The 20,096-nt window shown below is 43.6% G+C and overlaps 1 pseudogene; it reads right to left on the bottom strand.

The window, feature by feature from the left end:
- Nucleotides 1-7,121: 7,121 nt before the first annotated feature.
- Nucleotides 7,122-19,475, bottom strand: LOC136652431 (vomeronasal type-2 receptor 26-like; annotated as a pseudogene).
- Nucleotides 19,476-20,096: the final 621 nt, after the last annotated feature.

Below are 20,096 nucleotides of genomic sequence, written 5' to 3'. Positions count from 1 at the left end.
GTTGACCGTGAATCGAGTAGCCCCATTCTCGGCGTGAAAAACCTTGTGGGGCCAGCATTCAGACCAAGTGAACAGCAGGGAGTTCCAGCCACAAGGCAGGGAAGGTTAATGTTTTCCTCTTGCAATGAATAGGAGGCAGGAGCGGGTTTTTCCCCCATCTCTGATAGGAAGGAAGGCAGGGTGATCATTGAACTCAAGAGGAGGTGCCAAGTGGTTTCTTGCTTTACGATTGGCTGGAGAAGCCCAGGGAGGCAGTTTGTAGCAATCACGCTTGCCAACCGCATGGCATGGCTGCTGGAGGAGGGAGCTTCATTGAATGACCAGCTGCAGTGGGACTACTTCTGAGTAGGGCTGCCAAGGATCGGGCCGTCCTGGTAAGCCTTGCAGCTGTTGGGCATGACCCTCCTCCCTTTTGCAGCTTCTGTCCAAGTACCAAGTACCAAGCCAGTAAGGTAGATAAACCAAACTCTCATCATGATCTAATATAAATTAATGCAGGTGTAGGCATAATAGTCTGGTCTAGAATGTAGGAGGTCTGGGGCAGGCGGTCTGGTCTAGAGGGTACAGCTGCTGTTAATTCTGAAGATTTAATATCTGAAGGTAGCCAGTCTAAGATCACCGGAGTTGCCTCTGTGAACGGCGTGAACTTGAGAGGTGACAAGTCAAGCCCTTTTGGATGGGAGTAAAAAGAAGCCAGCTCTAGCTCTTTCCGTGAGAGGGAAAGAAGCCATCTGTCAGCCTGGGAGACAGCGTGCAGCCAGGACATTTCATCAGACCATGACAGAGCCACCTGGACTGTAGATGGTTCTTGAAAGATAGAACTTTTTTGAGAACCTCCTGGCCTGGCAAGTTAGGATTGTGCTGTTAGTTGGTCAAGCAAATGCTGCTCTATTCACTATAAGGATTCAGACTGTCCAAGCTTGAATGGACAGCAATGTTTTTCAGCTGCACAGGGCTTCTGGTGTAGCTGCAGGCAGCAGAGCTTATAGAGAAGGTGGGATTCACCTGTTGAATACCTGTTGAATGTCAATCACTCCAACATTCTCCCTCATCACCACCACCACCACCCTCTTCCCACTCTTTCTCCTCCACCTTAAATCTTTGCTTTATTGATACAGGTGGAATGCTGAAGACTTCACTGATGCAGTACAAGCTCATTAATAGTGTCAAGGAAGGAGCAGCTTCTTATCTGTTGCTGCCTGCAGAATGCAGCCTCAAGGACACAGCCCACACAAAGACCACTTCAGACATAAATCCTTCATTATTTCAGTCTGTATTTACAAGGTAACAGATATAACAGCAGCATAGCAAAGAAACATAAAGACAGCACAACATTCTACATACATAACCACCTGCCTTCCCACACATGAGGGCTCTTGCAGTCCTTTTAAAGCACTGTGTGTGAATTAGGAAGGGTGGTGTCTCCTCCTGCTGCTGCTAGCTCAACACCTGTTTCAATTAGTGAGCTCTCTTTTCACCTGACTCTTGGTGATTCAGCATTTTACTTGGGCCCTTCCTTATCCAGTCCAAATTTCCCCGGGTTGTTTTCTAACCCTGACACCCCTCCAATTTGCACTTGGATAAGGTTTACAGTCTGGTGTCATACATATATACATTCATGCCAAGGTTTTGTACACATACCTCATGTTTCTTAGCAGTAAGGGGTTTGGTCATTATATCAGCAATGTTTTGTTCTGATGGACAATAAATTAAGTCTATCAACTTGTCTTTGATAGCTTCTCTAACGTTATAGTAATGTATGTCTACATGTTTACTGCGACTTTTTACTCTGACAGTGCCATTTGAATACAGGTTTCTCTATCTTCATAGACTGTTGTAGGCTCTTGCACTTGTATTCCTAGGTCACTCAGTAGTTGCTTGTACCATGTTAACTCTAAACATAGTTCAGACAGTGCAGCAAATTCAGCTTCTGCTGTAGACATAGCTGTACAAGATTGTCTTTTTGACTTCCAGTCTATTAATGTATTGGCTACTTTTATAATTATTCCAGATCCAAACAGATTTTCTGTTTTTGGTGTCATTTGCCCAATCACTGTCTGCATAGGCTTCTAGCTGTAAAGGACCTGTAGGTCTCACTTCACAATACTGATTTACGGTTCCTTTTAGGTATCTGAATACTCGCTTTACAGCTAGCCAATGCCTTTGTGTTGGTTTTGCGGTATGTCTGCTTAAAATTTTAACAGAATTACAAATATCTGGTCTGGACCATTGAGATAAATACAGTAAACTCCCCACAGCTGATTGATACATATCTATATCACACATTTCGTCTCCTTCATCATTTGTACTTTGGAAATCTACAGTCATTGGAGTTCTTACACTTTTACAGTTATCCATACCATATTTTTCCAGTAGTTGTATTATTTTGCTACTTTGATCGAGAGCACACCCATTATCTGGCAGCTTTTTTATTTTTACTCCTAGGTAATTTTGAATCACCCCTAGGTCTTTTAATTTGAATTCTTTTGCTAGCACCTGGGCAACTTGCTTAACCTGTTGGATTTCTTTTGCCATTAGACAGATATCATCAACAAATGCCAATAGTATCATATTTTCATTTCTAGAGCCTTTCACATACACACATGGATCAGCTCTTGTTGATACAAAACCTATGTCTTTAAGAGTTTTGTCTAAACATTTATTCCAATTTCTGGCACTTTGCTTTAGTCCATATAGCACTTTCTTTAGCCTGTATACCGTGCCTGGTTCTTTACTCTCATAACCTGGGGCTTGGGTCATGTAAATAGTTTCTTTTAATTCGGAATTCAGATACGCAGTATTAAAATCATAATGATGTATATGCCAGCCTTTTGTGGCTGCAATGGCTAAAGCAAGTCTAATGGCTTCACCCTTTACTGTAGGTGCAAAAGTTTCATCATATTGAGCAAAGTTAAGCTGAGCAAATCTAGCTTTGTATTGGGTTTGCCCATCTACTGACACTTTTTTCTTAAATACCCATTTGCTCCCCAGGGCTTTGTGACCATCAGGCTATGTATATTCAGTGAACACTTGGAGTTCTTGCATAGCAGTCATTTCATTTTGCATGACTTTCAACCAGTTTTCCTTTTCTGATTTGGGCAGTTGTAGGACTTCTTGGTATGTTTGAGGTTCATAGGCCATCTGATAGACATTTATGCTTTCATTACAGTTTGCTGTGGCTGCTGTGCCCAAGACCTGCTGAGGACCAAGGGGCTGCTGTAGTGGCAGGAGGCTGCTGGCAGGAGAGAGGACCTCTGCAGGTTGAACAGGTGAGCTACCCTGGAGGTGGGGTCCAGTAGGACTGCAGGGCAGAACCAGGGTCATTTGTTGGGGGAAAGAAGGGGAGCTAATTTGCTTAAAGTGGGCATAATTCTCCAGGCAGAGAATGGCCTTGGAATCAGGCAAAACACCATAGAGGACCAGGCGTCTGAAAACACAGGACAAGTATGTATGACAAAATTAACTAAAAACTACAAGAGGGGGCTACGTTATAAAAATGGGACCTATAACAGCATAAAGGTAAAAAAAAAAACTATATATGCAGTGTTATCTTTTTAGATGTCGAAAGGGTTTTGTGGCTCCTGAGGTTTTTTTTTCCTCTGGAAAACGGGTCCAAATGGCTCTTTGAGTGTTTAAGGTTGCTGACCCCTGGTCTGGGGAGACTCACTTGTCAATTCCATTGCTGTCAGAAACTTGACTTGTTCTGATATGTGAATTTATCTAGTACTACGTCCACCTTATGGAACTTTTTGCCACAAAAGAAATGGCTGGTATACTCCTTGCACAGTGGATAGAAAGAACTTTGACAAGGATGACAGCAGACTGCATTAAAGGGCATCAACCTCTGCCTATTCCTTTCAAGAACCAGCTGGGTTCAGCTGCACCTAGGGCAAAGAATGTTCCAGCAAGCTTAGAAAGGGGAGGAGCAGCATTCTTCCTGAAGGGCTCAACATAGCTGATAGCAACAAATGAGACAATTAAATGCAATAAAAAGGTAGTCCAACGATCAAAGGAGAGACAGGCCAACAGATAGATGGGGGAACTAGAAACTGCACCTGGCACTTTCAGAGGCATAACCACCTTTAGATGCACAGTTGGTGGTGACTCACAACAGGACCTTTTCTATGGTAGTGCCTAGTCTAAGAAATGCACTCCTAGTGAGTTCAAGTTTCCACACTGCTGACATTTTGAAGGGGTGTAAAAACCTCTCATGGATTGTTTGTTTTCTGCATTGACTTCCTGTTGCTTTAGATCTGTTGTCTTTCCGTTTTGGTTCTTGCTTCTGATCTCTTGCCTTTGACAATATTTGACGTTCATTATACCATGTTCTCTTTTGTAGACTTAGGCCCAAATCCTAACCCACTTTCCAGCATTGGCATAGCTGTGCCAGTGGGACGTGTACTGCTGGGTTCGGATTGCGCCTTAATTGACTTAACTATTTTTCTTGTTTTGATTAACTATTTATTTTTTTTGTAAGCAGCCTGAAACTGCCTGTCAGGGAATAAAAATACAAAGCAGAAATGCTAAAATAAAGAGATATACAGAACACAGAAGTACACTTAAAACTGCAACAGTTTCAGATGGTTGTCGATATAATAGCAAAAGGCCAGGACTGAAATGGACACTAGTTCACTTCTTCAATGTTTCCACTTTCTTAACTGTTCCCAGCTGTTCAACTGAGGCCTCCACAAAATGATGCAGCATTTGGGGAAAAACATAAAACCCAGCAACGCAGCACTGGAGGCTAAGATAGTGAAGATCTCTGCAACTTTCATTTTTTCCCCTTTTGCGGTCAAGAAGGTTGGAACGTAGGTGATCCAAACACAGCAAAACACCACCATGCTGAAAGTGATTAATCTGGCTTCGTTAAAAGTATCTGGCAGCTTCCGAGCAAGAAAAGACACAATGACGTTGACTATGGCTAGAAACCCCAAAAAGGTCACTTCACTGAGTAACAGGCCTGCTGATGGCTGAATACATTCCAAAATGATTTCTTGAATTCGTGAATTCATGTCAGCATGTGGCAATGGGGGACTCATTGTCAACTTTGTAATACAAATGACTGCTTCAATAAGGATGCAAGGAAGAATAATTGAGCTGGCCAATCTTTTCCCCACCCAGTTCTTCAGAGTGGACCCTGGCCTTGTGGCTGTGAATGCAAGCAAAACTGTGACTGATTTTGCCAACATAGCAGAAATAGTCATTGTAAAGATGATGCCAAAGGTACTTTGGCTGAAGATACAGATCACCTTCTCAGGTCGACCAATATGTAGCAATGGACAAAGGAAGCACAGAAAGAGAGAAATTAAAGGTGTATAGGTGAGGCTGCGGTTGTTGACTTTGACTATAGGACTGTCACAATGCTTCACATACAACCTTAGCACAAGAGCTGTGACCAACGCAAATGAAAGAGCACAAATGGCTAAAGCGATACCCAGAGGCTCTTCATAAGACAAGAAGATGACAACTTTGGGAATGCAGGAAGTCCGGTCCTTGTTTGAATAATGGTCATGGGGGCATGTGAAACAATCAGCCATATCTGAAAAAGAAGAGTGATGGAACTACTAAACACAACCTGCCACATTGTATTGCCCTTTGAAGACATACTTTTTTGGGGGGATGAGGAAGGGAATGACTATCATAATTAAAAATTCTCACCCACGTACCATACCTGCACTCAGGCAACAATGGTGGGGGGTGGGGGACAGACCCTTGACGGAATACTCTGGCTAAGCAAACTGTAACAAACACTAGTTTGGACTGTCTTGGAAGACCACCATCAGGTTCACACTTCGCAGTGTGCAGGTGTCCTAGATCTAGGTGTGAGCATGGATGTCCCAGTGATGTCTGTGAACTGGAGCACCTTAAACTAGTTGGGACTAATGCCCCAGCTGTGTTCATTTTTGGATAAGGGAGACCTGGCTTGGATTTCACAGGCTATCTTGACATCCAGATTGGGATACTGTAGCAAACTCTACTTTGGGCTGCATTGGAAGATCATTTATATATAAGGCTGCAACTGCAAAGTTGTCCAGTGGTGCCAGGAGTCATGATCATATCATAAGTCCACTAATCAGTTTGTAGAGTTTGCATATGTCCAAGGACAAACCAAAATACATACCATATAAAGTCCTTCAATGTATGGGATGCGGATACCTTGAAGGACAATCTGTTCTAATATATCTTCCAGTCCCATCAGCTCACTGCACATGGAACTTTTACAGGTATCATCACCTTTAGATGCACAGTGGGTGGTGACTCACAACAGGACCTTTTCTGCGGTGCTGCCTGGCCTACGAAATGCACTTCCAGTGAATTCAGATTTTCAGGCTGCTGACATTTTGAGGGGCTGTAGAAACTTCTAGAGCTCAAACCTGCTGCTGCACAGCATGGGCACTGTAATTGTAGCTCCAGCACAGAGTGTCGTAAAAGTGTCATAAAGTTTTTGTAAATGCTTGTATGGTGTAAGTGGTATAAAACATACACCACTGAGTAAGCAGTGCTGGCTTGTGCCTTCCCATGGGTGCTGCATCCCACATGATGACTACTGGGGCTGGTAAGTGCTGTGGGGGGGGGGAGGAAAGGCATGGGATGGTGGAATGGAAGCAGGAAGGGGTGTTTTGGGTTATGGGAGGGCAGAGAGGGGGCTGGACAGCAGGGGATGGGAACTGCAGAGAAGGCTTCTTTTGCATCCTAATCCCTGTCTCAGGCCTGAAAGACCTCCATGGGGCTAGGATGAGCACCAGAGATTGAGTTTTGCCAGCAGTGCATAGGATTGGGTTGTCAGTCTCATGCAATTCTTCATTAATTATTTCCTTTCCTGCACTGGCTTTTTTTTGTTTTGGACCTCCTGAGCTGTTGTTCTGGTTCTTAGTTTGTGTCTCTTGCCTTTGAAGTTGCTTGACATTTATTATACCATCTTTTCTTTTTATAATTATTGATTTGATTTTTTCCCCCTTATTTTTATTCCTCTAGTAAACCACCGGCATATCAGAGCTTGGAAGGGCAGGACAAAAATGTTTTTAAATAAAGAGATATACAGAACACAGAGGTTCATATAAAAATTTAAAAGGCTGTTGCTGATTTTGTAGTAAAACGCAACAACTAAAATGGACACTTCTTCAGCGTTTCCACTTTCTTAATTGTTCCCTGCTGTTCAGCTCAGGCCTCCACAAAATAATGTAGCATTTGGGGAAGAATATAAAGACCAGCACTGCAGCACTGGAGGCCAACGTAGACAGGATCTTCAAAGCAACTTTGTTTTTCCCCGTGATGGTCAAGAAGGCTGGAATATAGGCCAACCAAACACAGCAAAACACCACCATACTAAAAGAGATGGATTTGGCTTCATTAAAAGCATCTGGCAACTTCTGAGCGAGGAAAGCCACAGTGAAGCTGACAATGGCGAGAAAACCCCAGTAGACCATTTCGCTGCATACTATGGCTGGTGATGGCTCCTTACATCCCAAAGTGATTTCTTCATTCCTTGAATGCATGTCGGTTACTGGGAATGGGGGAGAGATTGTCACATGTACAATACAAATAACTACTTCAAACATAATAGAAAGAAGAATAATGGAGTTGACTAATCTTTTCCCCACCCAGCTCTTCAGAGTGGACCCTGGCTGTGTGGCTGTGAATGCCAGCACCACTGTGACTGTTTTGGCCAACACAGCTGACATAGGTATTGTGAAGATAATGCCAAAGGCAAGTTTGCGGAAGATACATGTCACCTTTTCAGGTCGGCCAATATGTAGCAATGCACAAAGGAAGCACAGCAAGAGAGAAATTAAAAGTGTGTAGGTGAGGCTCGGATTGTTGACTTTGACTATGGGACTGTCATGATGCTTCACAAACAACAGTAGCACCAGAGCTGTGACCAACACAAATGAAAGAGCACAAATGGCTAACGTGATACCCAGAGGTTCTTCATAAGACAAGAAGACGGCAACTCTGGGAATGCAGGAAGTCTGGTCCTTGTTTGAATATTGATCAATATTCAACTGGGGCATGTGAAACAGTCAGCCATGTCTGAGAAAGAAGAGTTGTCGAACCAATACACAAACGTGCCACATTATATTCACATATATTGCCCTGCTAATATATTACCACATACGAGGGTCACCCAGAAAGTAATGCACCACATTTTTTTTCTCAGCCTACAGTAATGGTACGAATGCGAAACTTTAGATATACATTATTTGAATTTTCAGGAGCGTGCACACAAATTTTTGGTTTCTTCAGACAGATAGCGTAGCTGCAGCAGTGTTTCGAAATGGCATCTGTAAGTGATGTACGTTACAAGCAGTGTGTCGTCATTGAATTTCTCACTGCGGAGAAAGAAACTGTTGGGAACATTCACAAATGTTTTTGTACAGTTTATGGAGAATCTGCAGTCGACAGAAGTACGGTTAGTCGCTGGGCACAGAGGGTGAGGCCATTAGAAGGCGGTTCAGCAGAGCTCCAAGATTTGCAGCGTTCAGGCGGCCATCCATGGCTGTCACACCTGACAAGACGCAGCTTGCTGATGTGCTCTTTTGCAAGGACCGACGCATAACGACTAGGCAGTTGGTGCTGAAGCTGTCAATCAGCAAAGGAAGTGTGGATGCAATCATCCGTGCTCTTGATTACTCAAAAGTGTGTGCACGATGGGTTCTGCACTGTCTTATGGTGGACCACAAATCTCTCAGAAAAAACATTTCTTCTGAGTTGCTGAAACGTTTTGAAGATGAGGGGGAAGCGTTCTTGTCCAGGATTGTGACCGGTGATGAAACCTGGGTTCACCATTTTGAGCCCAAAACAAAACGACAGTCGATGGAATGGTGTCATCCTCAATCTCCACAGAAGAAAAAATTCAAAGCAACTGCTTCCGCCGGTAAGGTCATGATCACTGTGTTTTGGGACTATGAGGGCGTCATACTCATTGATGTGATGCCAAGAGGCAGCACCATTAATTCTGAAGCTTATGTGAAGACATTAACCAAACTCAAGAAGCGCTTCCGGCAACTTCGGCACCATAACAACCCAGGTGAATGTTTGATTCAACATGATAACGCTCGGCCTCACACAAGTTTGAGGACTTCGGAACACATCACTAAACAGGGTTGGACTGTGTTAGCCCATCCACCCTATAGCCCTGACCTAGCTCCCTCAGACTTCCACTTGTTTGGGCCATTAAAGGATGCCATTTGCGGAAGACATTTTGAGGATGACGAAGAGGTGATTTGCACAGTGCAGAAATGGCTTCGTGACCAGAACAAGGAGTGGTACCGACAGGGCATACATGCCCTTGTGTCTCACTGGAGGAAGGCCATAGAACTGGATGGAGATTACGTGGAAAAATAGGGAGTGTAGAAGAAACATCATTCTTTCTTGTGTGTAAGTTTCATTGTGTTCAATAAATAATTGTTGAAGAAAAAAAATGTGGTGCATTACTTTCTGGGCGACCCTCGTATATCCAGACAAAGGAAGTGTGTGTTTGTGTAAGCATTGATTTAAAAGACTTATCCCACTTTTCCAAAGCTCAAAGCCTCACACAACATAATTAAAATCATAATTTAAAATTACTAAAAGCAAAATAAAATATATCAAATCTATATATTTGAAATTTCCTTTCTCATTTTTGTACTTATTTGAATTCATTTTCATTTCTTAATTCATTGTGGGTGCAATCCTATCCTGTGCTGGAACAGGTAAGCCGGGAGGTTTGCACTATATCCAGCGCAGGATAGGGGCCGTCATAACTGCTGGACTCCAGCCCCGCCTCCTGCCCCCCGCCCCCAGAACCACCCACTGCCTGCCCTCCACCACATCCAGGAACGCCTCCCTCTCTCCTCCTCCTTGCCTCCCCCACACCAAACTTTCATCCTTGCATTGGCTCATCTGAACCAACACAAGGAGCCAGGAGGAAGCTGGTGCAGAGGCTTCTGTCAGCCTCAGCAAGCCAACCTGGCTTCCTCCTAAGGGACTTGGGCTGGCATAAAGCACAGTTAGGATTGTGCCCTGTGTTTCTTTATGCTTGGGGAAAAACTGCAAAGTTTTTCATACTTGCCAGTGTATCAATGAACTGATCTTGTCTAATCTTGGAAGCTAAGCAGGGTCAGGCCTGGTTAGTGCTTGGATGGGAGACCTCCTGGGAATACCAGGTGCTGTAGGCTTATACCATAGTCTTTCGAGACTGAAGGTTGCCAACCATCAATGAACACACCTTCTGAAAACAGATCATCAATGTTTTTGAAACTGGCTTTGTTCATTTTATTCATTATACTTCTTTATGCCATAGATTCCCAAACTTGAGCTCTGTGATGCTCCAGCCAGGGAAGGCCATTCACTGCCTTCTTACGGGGTATTGTGATATTGACAGTGGTGCTAGTGCTCCCAGGATTGGGCTGGCACTGGGGGAAAAAAGTTTTTTAAACACTTATTGGGGTCATTCTTGCTCTCTGAAGGGAGCGGGGAGCCCACAGAGCCCTCAGCGTGCCTCTGAAATGCTCTAGATCACAACTTTGACGCACTTCCTGTTTTTGGCCGGGACAAAAAAATGGTCCTTGGTCAGCCCATTTCATGCACTGGAGCCAGCACCGCTGCAAGCTGTTTGCCAACAAAGGATAGGATCAGGCCATCACACACAAGAAGTCTACAAATCACATTTTAAAAAACATATTTAAATAAAGAAGATTGGTTACACTGGAGAAATGACCCAATAATCTCAATCCATTCATAAATCATTCAGTTCAATTCCTCTGAATCACAGGCAACCTTTTCAAGAACTCTGTACACTACAACCCTCACCTTTCTGGTCAGACACCTTCCCTTCTGGACACGGGATGCAATCATAGCAACAAAAGGGCTTCCCTTCCTTGTTTCTTTTGCTATATCCAGGACGGCAGTTGTCACTGCACACAGAAAGGGGCCGTGCCTAATCCACCAATGAAAGACGAGGATGTTAAGCTGTAGAAAACAAACTTGGACTCTTGAAGATGCAAACTGGTTTGCAATCAGATGCTGCTGGTCTTGTAGCATGGCTTGCACATTACTCTGAGCCCAATTCTATAGGAGCATTCTGCCAACACAGTGGCTGCTGTGCTGGCCTAAATGTTGTGTAAGGTACTGTCTCATCAACTTGAGAGTCAGCAGTGCTTGTGGGGAGGCCTGTACTTCCTCACTGACACTGTATACCAACCCAGGACCACCAGCAGATAGGATTTGAACTGACTGGCACAGGAGTGTTTCTGGGTTGGGAGAGAGTGGAACAAGGTGAATTGAACTCAGGAGGAGGCAGGATCAGTGGAGGTCTCACCTTCACCCTCCAACCCCTCTTCTGGGCCTCCCAGTATTACACTGAGCTGCACGGATAGCTGGCAGAGATCCAAGCAGCCACATAGGGCTGGCTGGGGTGTTGCTTGGGGTAAGGGGGAAAATAACCCCTTACCCTGAGGAGTCCTCCAGCTTCCAACTAGTACTGGATACAGTGCAGGTCATGCAACCTGGGTGCACCAGCACTAGTTAGAACTGGGCTGCCAATCTTGTATCAGTGTGATAGAAGTAGGAGCAGAGATGGCAACTGCCCTGAGATTGACATGTCCTGACTAAGACACCAGCTGTCATGAAACAGTAAGGATTACATGGAGGATTGCAGAGGATTACATAGGTATCCATAAAAATTAGCAAATATGTATTCTATGAAAAAAAAAACAAACTCCTGATGATGTAGAAGTTAAACGAAACTATTGCCTACATTTAAGTCCTACCTGCTTGAACCAGCCGTGCCACACAATGGCATCCTCGTTAATGGTGAAGGCTTCATCTGGAGGGACCTGGGGATGCAGCCTTCCCACTTTGACTTTAGCAAAACTTTGGTTTGGAAATGTGATCCAGTTTATAATGTCAAATCCAGCAACTAATTCCCCATTCTGGTCAAAGGAAATCTGGTCCCCAGCACTGTTGTTAAATGACACCATTTTTAGGAATTGATGGAGCTAGATTGAAAAGGGAAAGAAAAACATTTGAACAAAAAGATGCAACTGGACAAAGAGGTGCATTTATTTGCCCATGTTTGTCTGCAGTAGCTGGTGAACATTCAGCACCCTATAACCTATCTGGGGCTACATTTACAAGGGAAGTAGTCCCTTTAGTGGCCAATGGTTGCCTGGCAGTAGCTCGTGGGCATTCGGCACCCTATATGGGTCTACATTTGTAAATGAAGAAGGCCTTTATTGGTCCATGGTTGCATGGCAGTAGACAGCAAGCTTTCAGCTCCCTATAAGGGACTATGTTTGCAAGTGAAGTGGGCTTTACTGGCCCATAGTTGCCTGGCAATAGCCAACAAGTATTCAGCACCCTATATGGGACTACATTTGTAAGTGAAGTAGGCATTCACTAGCATATAGTTGCCCAGCAGTAGCTGGTGAGCATTCAGCATCCTATATGGGGCTGTTTGCAAGTGAAAATGGTATTTATTGGCCAATGTTTGCTAGGCAGTAGCTGGCAGGCATTCAGTACCCTATATGGGGCAAAATTTGCAAGTAAAATAGGTCTTCATTGGTTTATGTTTGCCTGGCGGTAGCCAGAGAGTTTCATTCCCCTATATGGGGCTACACTTGCCAATGATGTCCTTTAGTTGCCAATAGTTTCCAGGAAGTAAATGGCAGGCATTTAGCACTCTTTATAGGAATAGGTTTTTGTGAGTGAAAGAGGACTTTGTTGGCCCACGGTTACCTGGCAGTGCCAGGCAAGTATTCAGCACTCTGTATGGGGCTACATCTGCAAGTGAAGTAGGCCTTCATTGAACAGTGTTTGCCTTGCAGTGGCTGGTTGGTATTCAGCACCGTATATGGCTGGGCTGCATTCATTCAGAGTTGGGGCAGCATCTGTTGCAGCAGTATGCGGTCTTTCACCAGTGGATATTCAGGCATATTCAGTGTGATGGACACTTAAGGTTGTACTGTTATAGGTCTTAGGTTACAGATTCAGGTTACTTACACTCCTTTCTGTATTTTCAGGTTGCTGCTGATTGTTCCCCACCTGTGTCCTCATCACTGGACACGCCATTGTGTTTTGGGTGAGGAAGAGGGCAGCGGCCATGGAATTTGGCACCCAGCTCGACTTGAGCGACATGGCGGAGATGAAATAGGCTGCCAAGAGATGTATGCTCTGGGGCCAGCTACTCCCTTTGCTGTGTGAGCTTTCTGAATCCCAGGATGCCCCCTCAGGTACTGTTAATACACTTTGGTTAGAATGACCTGTGCCAGAGGATCTCGTTGTCCTTAAGGCTACTGGTCCATAGGGATCTTGCTCTGACTCACAGTTGGCTACCAGGAATTGTCATAATCTGGTCAGTCATGCTCCCCAGAAGGGTCTGGCTTAGGGCTGTCAACCCTCTTGTAGTTGACATCTTCAGGCAAAGGATCAATGTATACCTGAGGTGGGTTATGTCCAGACAAGGTGGAACCTCCATCTTCCACCCTGAGATCATGTTCTCACAGAGTACATCTATCTATGACTGGAGCAGATATTTTTCTGTATCACCTGCAGCAGGGTCTGTGGAGCCTGTTGGATTTTTCTGTGGGGCAGTAGGGGTTAAGCGCTAGGCTACCCCCCCCCCCCGTGTGGCAGGTGGCATGCTGGCAGGGTAGCCAGGAGCAGGGGCTGGCATACATGCTGAGGTTAGCAAGGCCAAGGTGTAAGCCAGAACCATTCTGAAAACACTTGTCTGGGTTGACGAGGCTGGCTGGTGAGTGCCTTGGCTGGTTCGAGCAAAGGCTTACACAAGGTTTTCCGGTGTGGGTCTGTGTGCTGGCCGGCTGCCTTGACCCTTTGGGGTTGGCCATGATAGGATAACTCAGTCCTTGATTGAGTGACACCTTGAGCCAGGATGTGATGCCCTATTGGGGTCAGGAGGAGGTAGATGGCCAGCGGCATTTCCCCCAGGCTATTAGATGCCAGCACACTGGGGGACTTTAGATAAATTTTTCCCTGCTGCAGGTATGTTGTCTATTAATAAAGTTTAAATCATTCCAAGCCTGTGTCTCCTGTGCTTCTTTGGGGGGTGCCAGTGTAAAGTGTAACAGTGAATTGGATTAGGAGGCTAAAGCCCAGGATTAGGGCAAAAAAGAGTGAAAGGAGAGAATTAGGAACCAGTGCTATGAAGAGCTCTCAAGTTGAGCTTTTGCATCTTGCTGAGTCATGATCTGAGACTGAGCCCATGCCTGTTTCCTACTCCCCCCCCCCCCCGTAGGCCCACCAGAGACCTATACTGTGTCATCATTGCTCCTGAATACCCAGAATCCATTCAGGGGTCTAGGAGCAGATCCAAAGCTCCAGAGGATGGTGTCGCAAAACTTGGATCTTTTGGAGAAATGTATATAGTAGGTGCATACTTTGGTTGATTACCTGGAGTTGTTGCTTCTGCTAGGTATTCCTTGACATTAGTGGAACACTATATAATGTGTTCTTTATTGTTACTTTTAGAATCGTTGTGTACGTAAATACTTTTATCAGCATGCAGATTTGCATGTAGATAGCAAACAGCCTTCTATTAAAAAAAAAAAAAAATTCAGTCTCACACCATCACCAAATCTGCTGAGATCACTCTCCATGCATTTGTGTATTATTTTTTAAACATATCCATTTTATTCTCTGTCACTGATATACTTTATGGGCTGTTGGGAATGTCCTATGACATCACTTCCTTTTAAAAAAAAAAAAATCATTTTCACATTATCACCATCAAACTTTGATTTTATAAAATGATATTAATGATTGATCATAGGCCAACTCACATTTTGCTTCCTTAAACGTTAACATCAATTCCTGGGTATATTTGGGGTGCCAGTTCAAAAAATGGCATCCGTTTGGCCCTATCACATCTAGTTTTGGAGACATAGTATAGCCTATTTAGTAAATGGTTCAAGCAGCTTCCTCATGAGGAAGTCATGGTGTAGGCTTCCTCATGAGGAAGCTGCTTGAACCATTCACTAATGATGCTATACTATATCAAAACTAGATGTGATGGGCAAAATGGATGCCATATTTGGAACTGGCACCCCAAATTCATATCAAACCACTATAAAGTTTGAGAAAAGCTTATCTGACCCTCAATTTTGTAGGTCTGTGACATAAGAACATAAGAAGAGCCCCGCTGAATCAGGCCCAGGGCCCATCTGGTCCAGCTTCCTGTATCTCACAGCGGCCCCACCAAATGCCCCAGGGAGCACACAAGGCAACAAGAAACTTGCACTGTGCTGTCACTCTCCAGCATCTGGCATTCTATTGACCTTTGTACCTCCCAATGAAGACACTAGACGGCACTTTTGGTTTAACTTAGGCCACTTTTTCAAACACAAATTTAATGCATGATGAGCATGCATAAAATGCATGGTGAACATGCATTGTGCATTAGTTTTTCATCATACCCATATTCTCCTCTGTATTTGGTAATCCTACCTGCCATGGTTGCTGATTCTGAAACCTCCTTCTCTCTCCCTCCACCTTTGCCCTGTTGTGGGATCTGGACACATACATGGCATGGAGAGCATGAGCCACAGCATGGACAGCATTGTAGAGGGTGTAGCTTTGGCCTGTAATGCTCATTGGAAAGATGTACTCTGGAAGGCTCTCCAGCCTCTCCTCTCCAGTACAGGCAGTCCTTTCGGTGTTATCAGGAGGAGAACTGGAGAATGTGCACTGAAATGCATTTTCCCAGAAATCCCTGATAAAACCATCTTCTTTACTGCTGGAAAGGTTTCGGCTTTGAAGAAAATCTTGGAATCCTGGAAGTTCACTGGAGTGCATTGCAAATGATAAAGTACCATGAAAGTCTTCAATATTCCAGTCATTGTATTTTAATTCCATGTGTGTTGTCAGAATCCAGACTTTACCTCTTGGCTTCTGATTTGCGTCTTTTCTTCCTGTATTTAACAGCCAAATCAAACACAGCATGGAACGAATATCTCCGTAGAAGACCAATACATTGACTTTGTGGTTCATTACTTTATTATAAAATTGTAGTGCTGTTTCTTCCTTGTCAACAACTAAACTGCTGAATGATTCCTGCATGGCAAAGCAGATGCCTCTGCTGGAAAATTCAGGAAACATGTCCTTCCTGAACCATTGTAGATTCGCCTCATCGGTAGTAATGAATCCAATCCATGTCCAATTGAAATGCACCACTAACTGGAGAATCCCCCTGTATTGATGGAATCCATTTGGTTCTCCCCGGTAGACAGTAATTGCTTGATTCTTATCCATTGAAACTGCCGCAGACCCATACACCAGCTAGAGATGGGAGCCATAAACAAACAAACAAAAATTGATAAAATGACATATGTTGCTTTCTGTGTGTGAAAGAGGTGGTCATCAAAGGGGAAGGAAAGAAAGTGAAAGAGAGCAGAAATACATAAATTTTGATGCATTTTGAAAATTGTAGTTATTTTATTTATTTTATTTAGGGCGCAATCCTAACCAACTTTCCAGCACTGGCATAGCTGCGCCAGTGGGGCATGTTCTGCATCCTGCAGTTGGGGGGCAGTTATGGAGGCCTCCTCAAGGTATGACAATGTTTGTTCCCTTGCCTCGATGTTGCATTGCCCTTATGTAAGTGTGGGAAAATGGGTTAGGACTGCACCCTTATTTACTGTATTTCTGCGCTGCCTTTCTGCCTGAAGGGACCAAAGGCGGCTTACAACAGTGTTGAGAAATACAAAGAAAATCACACTTAAAAACACAAAATATACATTAAAACTCTTCACAAGTAAGGACATCTTAAAAACAGCAATAAACTATAATACAATAAAGTATATATCACAGCACATCATGTCATACCACACCAACAATGTCCTTTTTGGTGACTTTGCTCTCACTGCACCAAAATTAGGAATTGTGAAACTGATAGCCCCAATCCTAACCAACTTTTCAGTGCTAATACAGCCACAATGCTCCCACCACGTAAGGGAGCATTTGTTCCACCTCTGTGACTGCTCCATCTACTGCAGGATGCAGGGCATGCCCTGCTGGCACAGTTGCATCAGTGCTGTAAATAGTTAAGATTGGGCTATGACTTGACCAGATGCCAAGCCTGTTCTGGAACACTGCCCCATATGCCACCAAAAGATGCAAGGAAGTGGCAACAAGATGCAGATAGCTTGTTGTCCTATGTGCTCCTTGAGGCTACAGGTGGGCCACTGTGACATACAGGAAGCTGGACAAAAATGGGCCTTTGGTCTGATTCAGCAGGACTCTTATTATATTCTTATATAAGAGACACAAGACAAGACTTTGGAATGTTTGTGGCTAAATTCTCATCAGACAATAACAAACACAGGTGAAATCTGGGTATCCACTGATTTGACTACCACTGATACCGAGGTCCACCTTTAAATGCCTTGTAACAAGAAAAGAAAGCATCAAAATTCAATTTCTTACCTTTGTGCTGTTCAATAATTATACTTTCATTTCATCTAGCAACTGAATGTGTTATAGTGTCTATAACAACGCATTCTGGGGTGACAATGGACAAGCAGGAAACCTGGAAGTGGGCTTTTAAAGCTATTTTTCCACTGGTTTGGTATTCACTTTTTTTTTTAAATCCACTGGGGGTTCCAAATTGGAACCTCAGTGGATAATGAGGCATGACCTGTAGTGTAACAGGCTTCTATGTCCTTCTAAGTCAAATCCCAGTTTCAGTGCAAAGCTCAGCTACCCCGACTGTATCCTTTACTCTGGCTTCAAGTTGCAGATCATTACCTGATGGTCACAGCTTCCTGCCTGTGACATCAGATTACCTCAATCTCTCACAGCTTGGGGATGCGTGTTACTGAAAACTTGATGGTGCACTGAAAAAATGTGCTACTTGCAAGTGACATCAGGTTCTCTCTCTCTTGCATTTTCTTGATTATTCTCAGCTTTACTGGATGGAATTGGGGAAGCATGTTACCCATCACTAAACTAGAGTCACAGATCAATAAATTATCACAGAGGAAAATGCTTATGCAGATTGCACATTGTTGTTCTACCTGTAAAATCTTGTAGCGGCCTAAAACATCTACGATTTGGTGAGAAATGTCAGAGGTTAGTTCTTCGGTGACTGCCATTAGACTGCTCTTGCTGTCACACTTGAAATTTGGTACAAATCTGTCCTTTGGGGAAATAAGTTGCAGTGTGGCCTGGTAGGTGCCCCTTGCCTCCAAATAGCTGTCATAAATATTGAATCCCAGTGTAATGTTGGGCAACAACTGTTGATTTTCATTGATCCCCTTTACAGCATATTCAAAAGCCAGTACATGCTGGTAGTTCTTAATAAACATCCTACAAAGAGAATGGCATTTTAGGTCACAGGTATATTCTGTACATTTTGAAATCATTGCCACTATATTATGAATCCATTATTATTATTATTATTATTATTATTATTATTATTATTATTATTATGTATACTATGTTTCATAAGGCGATCTGTATATCAGTATGGGTACACGGGAAATGGTGAGGAGAAATGGAAGGCCATTGAACTAATGATGTATGAAGTTATTTTCTTCTTCATTTTTTAATGGTGGAGGAATAGTTCAGTTTGCAGAGCATAATTACAATTGAATGGAAAGGGGTGAGATTTCCTCCTTCTATAAAATAACAAATAAAGCAAGAAAATACTTGAAAATATTTCACAGCTTCAGTGCATTCTAAGTCATTTGTGTGTGTGTGTTGAAAAAAGGGGCTTGTTTCTTGAAGGCTCTACTTTTTCATTGATGTTGGCCAACCCAGGGCCCAATTCTATCCAACATTCCAGGACTGGTACAGCCATACCAATGGGGTCTGTGCTGCATCATTTGGTAGGAAGGCAGTCACAGAGGCCTCCTCAATGTTAGGGAACATTTGATCCCTTACCTCTGGGCTGCATTGCAACTGCAGCGGTGCTGGAAAGTTGGGTAGGATTGGGCCCCCAGTCTACTCAGCCTTCACTGGGAGGCTTTGACTCATTACATGAGATCTCTGTGAAGCTTCCACATTCTACTCCTCCCCTGACATTCTAATTAGTCATTGTTGAGTTCAAAATATCATTACATTGCAGTGGTCCAGGTTGCAATGAGTCACAATTCTTTTTTGTAAAATGCTAGCAGATGGGAATGGAGGTTGCACACCTGGAATCTGGCTTAAGTTCTAGCAATACAGATTACTATAGATGCAACTGCAGTCCAGACCTCATATAATCAGTTTGCCAAAGGGTATAATCTGGATGTATACTATAGAGGAGGGGAATTTTTTTCAAACCTGCTATGATGATGGTGAGGAGGATCTTGGTAGGAAGTATTTGGATTGAACTGGAACATGTTCTGAAAGACAATGCCTCCAATGATGAGATCTCCTGGCTGATAATACTTGTGATGAACAAGCTGGGGATCCCACCTCCCACAATTAACCATCTGGGAGTCACAAACTGCAGGTGGCAACAGCACCACAATAAGCATGACAAATATCACCATCTTGAGTGCCAACCAGCTCTCTGAACACAGAGTCTTCTGTTTGCACTTATTGCAATATCATCAGAATCTCCACGATTATCACAGACTGACTCATACAGGAGCTCCATTTGCTGATAGGCTTAATGAAGACAGGTATATAAAATGCAAAGTATTAGAAATCAGTCTGATGGAGCCTTCTCAGTCCCTAATCCCCAGATGATAAAGGGGTATATTTATGCCAGCCTTCACTGTGTTATTGACCATTGGAACTCGATGGGCGCCAAGTCATAGAATAAATTGCAATGCCTTTGATAATTACAGGGAACTAAAAATTACACAGTTGCCATCTACGGGGAAAGAACTTGATTTTTTTGTATGAGGTCCATTCCTTTCTCTGCTTCCACATCCCTTTAGAGAGGAAAGGGATTCATTGCCTTAAGATCAAAGCACCATTTGTCATGTTGTTGCATCATTTCCCAGTTCATTTGCCTTGGGGAAAAATGTCAGGCAGTAGTAGGCAGACACTGAGAAGATTGTTGGTTCCTTCAGAACTGCATCAAATAATGAAACACACAGGGAGAAGAGCCACATTGCTCTACCCATCATTAAGTCATTAAGTTTTTCTTCATCCACCACTCTCCC

Source organism: Tiliqua scincoides, chromosome 5, assembly GCF_035046505.1.
Source record: "Tiliqua scincoides isolate rTilSci1 chromosome 5, rTilSci1.hap2, whole genome shotgun sequence".
NCBI lineage: Eukaryota > Metazoa > Chordata > Lepidosauria > Squamata > Scincidae > Tiliqua > Tiliqua scincoides.
This window is presented reverse-complemented; position numbering and strand designations above follow the sequence as displayed.